Raw genomic sequence first — 6,835 nt, 5'->3', positions numbered from 1 at the left:
AACTGTGCTTCCGCAGAGGTAGGGAGGCGAGCAGGCCAGAGGTGGATGAACGCAGTGCCCTTCTTTGGGTGTAGGGACTGATCAGAGCCTGAAGGTATGGAGGTGCCGTTCCCCTCACAGCTCCGTAGGCAAGCACCATGGTCTTGTAGCAGATGTGAGCATCAACTGGAAGCCAGTGGAGTGTGCGGAGGAGCGGGGTGACGTGAGAGAACTTGGGAAGGTTGAACACCAGACGGGCTGCGGCGTTCTGGATGAGTTGTAGGGGTTTGATGGCACAGGCAGGGAGCCCCGCCAACAGCGAGTTGCAGTAATCCAGACGGGAGATAACAAGTGCCTGGATTAGGACCTGCGCCGCTTCCTGTGTGAGGCAGGGTTGTACTCTGCGAATGTTGTAGAGCATGAACCTACAGGATCGGGTCACCGCCTTGATGTTAGCGGAGAACGACAGGGTGTTGTCCAGGGTCACGCCAAGGCTCTTAGCACTCTGGGAGGAGGACACAGTGGAGTTGTCAACCGTGATGGCGAGATCATGGAACGGGCAGTCCTTCCCCGGGAGGAAGAGCAGCTCCGTCTTGCCAAGGTTCAGCTTGAGGTGGCGATCCGTCATCCACACTGATATGTCTGCCAGACATGCAGAGATGCGATTCGCCGAAATTGGGTACCTTGATAACATTACATCCATGTTTTAAATACTGCTACGTTTCGGGAAATGGCAAAGCAAACGTGTAATCTGCTTGACACATTAAAGTTACTTAACTTACAGATCAGGAAGTCAGCTCATTTCCACTCCATTCATATGGAAATCTGTGTGATTCATACACTGGCTTGTCTGGCTGTCATGTTTTTATTTGAACCGGTCCTTCCCTTATCTACACTGAAATAATTTTAGCAGTCCTCTATTATGATAATTTGTTTTCTATCTCGCATAGCTCATTAGTACTGTATTGAATATACACTACCGTTCAAAAGTTAGGGGTCACTTAGAAATGTCCTTGTTTTTGAAAGAAAAGCTATTTTTTTGTAATAACATCAAAATAACATCAAATTGATCAGAAATACAGTGTAGACATTGTTGTAAATGACTACTGTAGCTGGAAACTGCAGTTTTTTATGGAATGTCTGCATAGGCGTACAGAGGCCCATTATCAGCAACCATCACTCCTGTGTTCCAATGGCACGCTGTATTAGCTAATCCAAGTTTATAATTTTAAAAGGATAATTGCTCATTAGAAAACCCTTTTGCAATTATGTTAGCACTGCTGAAAACTGCTGTTCTGATTAAAGAAGCAATACAACTGGCCTTCTTTAGACTAGTTGATTATCTGGAGCATCAGCATTTGTGGGTTTGATTACAGGCTCAAAATCTCCAGAAACAAAGATCTTACTTCTGAAACTTGTCAGTCTATTCTTGTTCTGAGAAATGAAGGCTATTCAATGCGAGAAATTTCCAAGAAACTGAAGATCTCATACAACGCTGTGTACTACTCCTTTCACAGAACAGCGCAAACGGGCTCTAACCAGAATAGAAAGAGGAGTGCACAACTGAGCAAGAGGACAAGTATATTAGATTGTCTAGTTTGAGAAACGGACGCCTCACAAGTCCTCAACTGGTAGCTTCATTAAAGAGTACCCGCATAACACCAGTCTCAACGTCAACATTGAAGAGGCGACTCTGGGATGCCAGCCTTCTAGGCAGAGTTGCAAAGAAAAAGCCATATCTCAGACTGGCCAATAAAAAGACAAGATTAAGATGGGCAAAATAACAGACACTGGACAGAGGAAGATTGGAAAAATATGTTATGGACAGACTAATCTAAGTTTGAGGTGTTCGGATCACAAAGAAGAACATTCGTGAGATACAGAAAAAATGAAAAGATGCTGGAGGAGTGCTTGATGCCATCTGTCAAGCATGGTGGAGGCAATGTGATGGTCTGGGTTGCTTTGGTGGTGATAAAGTGGGAGATTTGTACTGGGTAAAAAGGATCTTGAAGAAGGAAGGTTATCACTCCATTTTGCAACGCCATACCCTGTGGACGGCGCTTAATTGGAGCCAATTTCCTCCTACAACAGGACAATGACCCAAAGCACAGCTCCAAACTATGCAATAACTATTTAGGGAAGAAGCAGTCAGCTGGTGTTCTGTCTATAATGGAGTGGCCAGCACAGTCACCGGATCTCAACCCTATTGAGCTGTTGTGGGAGCAGCTTGACCGTAAGAAGTGCCCATCAAGCCAATCCAATTTGTGGGAGGTGCTTCAGGAAGCATGGGGTGAAATCTCTTCAGATTACCTCAACAAATTGACAACTAGAATGCCAAAGGTCTGCAAGGCTGTAGTTGCTGCAAATGGAGGATTCTTTGAAGGACACAATTATTATTTAAATTAAAAATCATTATCTATAACCTTGTCAACGTCTTGACTATATTTCCTATTCATTTTGCTACTAATTTCATGTATGTTTTCATGGAAAACAAGGACGTTTCTAAGTGACCCCAGACTCTTGAACAGTAGTATATATGCATCTATTGTAGGTCCTAGGATACAACAATGAATAATGTGGAACAAATAAATGCCATCAAAGGATACCTTACAACTTACAGTAATGAACACCTTGTGAAAAAGCTGTGCAAACCAACCTGGCAATATTTAAGATTTTAATACATATACTTTGATAGTTTTTGGTACAGTTGTGTCATTAATTTATTTTCACAGATTTTTTGGTGCACTCACATGGCAATCATAGAATAAAATACTGAATTCTGGTGTGTGGAATATAGAGGAAGGGGTTGCTGTGTGGGTGGGAGGTTCTGCCCGTCACTTGTTCTCAACAGGCAGCCAGTCACATAAGGAGGACTTGAAGAGGCAGACTGCAAAGTCCAGGCACTGCTGCTCTCTTTGTTCTGAGTGTTTGCAGTGCTCATGTTTTTAGTTAATCTGTGTATCTCACAGGTTACACTTTACTGTAAGAACATTTGTTGAATTAGTGCAGTGTTATAAATGGGAGATATGTACTTCAACACTTTTGGAAGGTATAGCCCACCTCAAGCTGGTCCCCCTCCGACTCAGACCACAGAGAATCAGAATGATCCGAACTCACTGGTTTTGGTGGACGGGATACCTCCTGGGGGACTCGAACAGTTGATGGTCCTAAAGTAATTTGGAGAGGTAAATGGAAGAGGTACATTTTTAGAAGCTTAGCATAACTACCATTTTCTTGCTTTCTCAAATGTCAACCAAAGCTTAACATACTTTGTTTATTGGGCTTCACTGAAGTGAAGTGTGTCAGTGCTTTCACTGGTCGACCGTCCAACTGCTCCAACTGTAGAAGATTGTTGGCTTCCGCTGAGGTAACCCTAGGAAGACAGACAAAAATATTAGTGTTAGGGAAACTAAAACTAGTTTCAGGTTATTTTGTGTGCAAATGCAAATAGTTATGAGATTTTTTTATATTCACTTTAACAGATGGTGACCCTAGCTAGGAGCAGCAAGGTTTCCCAGGACTCGCCTTCCTTTCGTCCTTCTTCCAAACCAAGTAATTCACCCAGATGTCGTAGCACTTGGTCCCCTTCTTGATTCTGCTTCGGTAGCTCTCCTGTTTGTCCTGCGTCTTGTCCATGTTTAGTCTCACCTTGATTGATGACAGGAATACATGCAGTTATAGTTCATATTGCAAATACATCTTACATATCTCTCCAGAAAATAAATTAACAGCGGATAATTTTTACCTGGTCAAAAACCTCCACATCCTTCTCAGTCCGTGCCTGGTACTCAAAAGCGTTCTGATCTGGTTCGACAACTTCCACCACATCAGGAGGGGTTTCAGTGATCTGAAAATACGTTATACCAGCATTGGTTGTACATATCTAAGTCACCTAGTTAAGAGCATTTGGAATTACCATAATTGCTTACCCCTATCCATTTGATTCATCAGGTTTAACTTACAGCTAAACACCTCAATTGTAAGGGCTGTCTTCAGGAATGGACCAAAATGCAGCGGAGTTAGTGTTCGTCATATTTAATAAAGCAAAAGAGAACACTATACAAAACAAACTGAGAAAACCGACAGCCAACAGTCCTGTCAGGTGCAAACACACTAAACAAGAAACAACCGACAGCTAACCAGTACTGACCGCTAATACACTGAACAGAAACAATTACCCACAAAACCCCAACGGAAAAACATGCACTTATGTGTGACTCCCAATCAACAGCAACGAACTACAGCTGTGCCTGATTTGGGAGCCGCACACACGGCCCAAAACAAAGAAATACAAACACATAGAAACAAAACATAGAACGCCCACCCAATGTAACACCCTGGCCTAACCAAAATAAAGAACAAAAAACCCCTCTCTATGGCCAGGGCATTACATCAATATGACAGACATATAACTATATCAGTGGAGGTTGGCTCATAATTGACTGATTACCCACAATTACCCTGAATGTGAATTTCTCTGAATGTTGCTCGTCTTGTCGAGATCAGTGGTGTCTTCATAGTACTTCGCCTGGTTGGAAAGATAAAAGGAAATCTTCTCCAGAAATGCCATTGAAGTGCAAGCTACATACAAACAGAAAGCTGCAATAACAGTTACAGTAGCTTGCTTGCTAACTAGCTAGCTAACGTTAGCTAAATGAAACTGTCTAGCTGTCTAGCTACTGTAGCTGGCTAGCTGACTAGGCAGGCTGAGGTATATAAGTAAAGTAGCTACTGTAGCTGGCTAGCTGACTAGGCAGGCTGAGGTATATAAATAAAGTAGCTACTGTAGCAACGTCAATCTAAAAACGGCTTAAATTATTTATTCCTATTTAAAAAATATGTACACATATAAAGACAAATACATGGTATAGAAAATGTTCTCTTGACAGTCTTTTCGGTCCTCTGAAGCAGCAGGTAGTCAGCAGGTTGTCGCCGTCAAAAACATCGTCCTCGGAGAGCAATAATAATTTTGCTCAGACTGACGAGCGTTTATGCAGTGAAATAGAATGAGAACTGCCAGCATCCTCCTTCCTTCGTGACTGCTACGAGGTCAAATAGAGCCAAGCAACCAGCATAGCAGCGGACGCTTTAACTCATTACGTAGTCCGGTCAGAATGTTGCAAGTTCAAGCAACAGACCTAGCAACAGAAGCTAGAACTCATCGAATCCCATTGTGATGTAGTGGGGGACACTATTTGGCCAGGGGACACTATTTGGCATGACAGGCCCCCTAATGTCCGGGGGCCCTAAGCGACCGCTTATGTCGCTTATGCCTGGAGCCGGCCCTGCGTACATATACAGGATAGTCTGCATAGGCCTTGGTTTTTCACTAACATTTGCGAATATACCAATAGAAAACAAAAGCTACTTAAATCAAGGCAACTATGTTTTACATTATGAGCAGGGTAGCCTTGTGGTTAGAGCGTTGGACTAGTAGCTGCAAGGTTGCAAGTTCAAATCCCCGAGCTGACAAGGCACAAATCTGTTGTTCTGCCCCTGAACAGGCAGTTAACCCACTGTTCCTAGGACTTCATTGAAAATAAGAATTTGTTCTTAACTGTCTTGCCTAGTTAAATAAATGTATAAAAAAATCTATCAATTATACCTGACTAAACATTCCACTCATTTGTTTCTTCCCTGCAGTGACCTTAGGAAAATGACTGAACATTTCATTCTTCAGAAGCGTACGAGATACAGATTATTTAAATATTGCTTTCCTAATCGAAAGGCTTTATGATTGGTTCTTGTCCAATGTGTGATGCAAGGAGGCATTCATCATTGCTAGACTGAGAACAAGGCACGTTTCACAAGCAATGCCTTCCCCATGGTTCAGCAGACATTACATATTAATAAAAGCAAGGACAAACATGAGAATTTAAAAGCTTGTGTTTAGCTCTTTAGTAAATGGCGGATAAAAAAATGATGTAATGCAATTAAAAATTCAATATTCAAACTGAATTGGTTGAGTAATTGGTTTGCTACACACTATTGACAGGTAGGCATACAGCAGAATGCTAATTTATTTGTATAGAATGCTACAACATGCAGTGCCACTTCTAAAGGAAGAACTGTAGGATAAGGCAATAGTCCTAGACTGCGAGACAATTGAGTTCCATAATGTAATTAGCTGATTCTGTGAGAAAGGTTGACTTCTGTTCTGCAAAGGGACTAAATCTCTTATGCTAAATGTCGTTAATAGTAGTCGGATTGCATATCATGAAAATAGCATTTCATATGAAAGAAATTAAGTATCTGGTTGGCTATTTGGAATGATGCTTTGCAATTTAACTTCTCTAGGGTAGGGGGCAGTATTTTGACGTGAGGATGAAAGATGTGCCCGTAGTAAACTGCCTGCTACTCAGGCTCAGACAGTAGGATTTGCATATTAGTAGTAGATTTGGATAGAAAACACTCTGAAGTTTCTGCAACTGTTTGAATGATGTCTGTGAGTATAACAGAACTCATATGGCAGGCAAAAACCTGAGAAAAATCCAACCAGGAAATGTGGAAATCTGAGGTTTGTAGTTTTTCAAGTGATTGCCTATACAGTATACAGTGACTTAAGGTTCATTTTGCACTTCCTAGGGCTTCCACTAGATGTCAACAGTCTTTAGAACGTTGTTTCATGCTTCTACTGTGAATGGGGAGAGAATAAGAGGTCCTGGAAGTAGATGGGTGAGAAAATGAGATGAGCTCAGTGTCGTTCGCTCACGTGAGAGTTATCTGTGTTCCTTTTCTTTTTTGAAGACATTGGAATTGTCTGGTTGGAATATTACTGAAGATTTATGATAAAAACATCCTAAAGATTGATGCTATACATCGTTTGACATGTTTCTACGAACGTAAATATAACTTT

General features: G+C 41.8%; 1 long non-coding RNA gene across 1 annotated transcript; it reads right to left on the bottom strand.

The window, feature by feature from the left end:
* Window positions 1-2,672: 2,672 nt before the first annotated feature.
* On the bottom strand, window positions 2,673-5,126 carry LOC106610176 (uncharacterized). The gene is made up of 6 exons (XR_001329862.2): window positions 4,842-5,126; window positions 4,440-4,507; window positions 3,725-3,826; window positions 3,454-3,627; window positions 3,249-3,352; window positions 2,673-3,146 (listed from the first exon to the last, which is right to left on the bottom strand). It is a non-coding gene; the product is annotated as an uncharacterized lncRNA (long non-coding RNA).
* Between the last annotated feature and the right edge of the window lie 1,709 nt (window positions 5,127-6,835).

The sequence above is a fragment of the Salmo salar genome, chromosome ssa08 (assembly GCF_905237065.1).
Source record: "Salmo salar chromosome ssa08, Ssal_v3.1, whole genome shotgun sequence".
Taxonomy (NCBI): Eukaryota; Metazoa; Chordata; class Actinopteri; order Salmoniformes; family Salmonidae; genus Salmo; species Salmo salar.
Note: the sequence above shows the minus strand (reverse complement) of the source record. Positions and strands in the feature narration are given on the sequence as shown.